The following is a 1,438-nucleotide window of genomic DNA, read 5'->3' as shown; positions in this document are numbered from 1 at the left end:
GCAGTCGATGGGCAGTATTTTTGTTGTTTTTATTACATTAAAATGTCATTTTCGTCATATAGGTTCTAGATACGGGGTATTAACATTAGACCATCGTATAGCGACTTATATTGGATATAATATGCACATGCTAAATTTAATGTTTGAAATTTCATTGATATAGTCAAATTTCCCTTTAATTTAAATATAAATCATCCTTCTAACTTTAGTGTACATCCAACGAGTGGAGGTTGTATTAACAGATTTTTACAAGTAATAATAGTTAGTCATTCGCCCAATCCACTGAACCGAAAAAACAATTGCATTATTTTGATCAGCTGTACGTTCGAACCTACGACCCATGACTTCATATCTATAGAAAGACGGTCACTCTACAGACTAGGCTGACGTGGGTGAAAGAGATACAAAAAATGATTATTTCCATCTCTTATCTATCTGTGCATTTCGTGACTAGTGGACAGTAAACCCAGACTACATGAATAGGGCTACAACAGTAGGGGTAACAAGCGGAATAATGCGCTGTTAAATTATGACAAAGAGCAATATGATGTGCAAAATTTGTGATATTTTTAACTGGGAGCTGCCATTTTGCGAAAAATTAGGCAGGATTAGATTCCATAGTTATATAGCAAGCACTAAAATTAATATTGAATAATTATAAAATGTAGGTATGGAAGTATTATATCTCAATAAAAAAGTATTTTATATTGAGTATTTACGGGTTTAGTATGTACATGTACAGTGACTAATGATGCATCACAAAATTAATATTCATTACATACAATTAAATATATGCAATAAGGTGAACTTTTCTAATAGAAACTATCTCTTATCTCTCTGATAGTATTTTTCAGTCTACTTTATTTTATTATAGAATAGATAACAGAAAATGGAAATGTATTTATTTATCTTAATCCATAATGATACGACATTATTTGCATCATATTTTATTTAATATATATTGTATTATCATAAGTTATGGATTCATAATCATGATTTGAATTCAAATGTACTTATAAGTAATTTGGCAATTTTTCAGCACAGAAAAGCCTTTTTTAGGGTAATTTGTAATGCAGACTTTAGTTTAAACAAAAAAATCTGAATAGAATATAAATTTCATAGATTCTCTGTCAATCCTAACTAGTCATAGATTGTATAATAAAAGTGATTATAGCTTATCAAAAAAAAAAATAATATCAGGACAAAGACATTGATAAATTACAAGTGCAGTAAAACCCCGTTAATACGAATACTTCGAATTAATTCGAAATTCGCTGTAAATCGAAATCTATTTGTAGCATTTTCCACTAATTCTATGATGAAACATAACAGTCAACACTGATATTAATATGAAAGAAATTGTACCAGAAATGGAAAACAAAACAAAATTGCAAAAAAAAACTTATTCTTCAAACTCTTCGTAATTAATTTTTTTTTT

Source organism: Rhyacophila brunnea, unplaced genomic scaffold (genome assembly GCF_057557595.1).
Source record: "Rhyacophila brunnea isolate RB1 unplaced genomic scaffold, BYU_Rbru_1.0 scaffold_12, whole genome shotgun sequence".
Classification (NCBI taxonomy): Eukaryota; Metazoa; Arthropoda; class Insecta; order Trichoptera; family Rhyacophilidae; genus Rhyacophila; species Rhyacophila brunnea.
The sequence above is the reverse complement of the archived record's forward strand: the minus strand, read 5'-3'. Positions refer to the sequence as shown.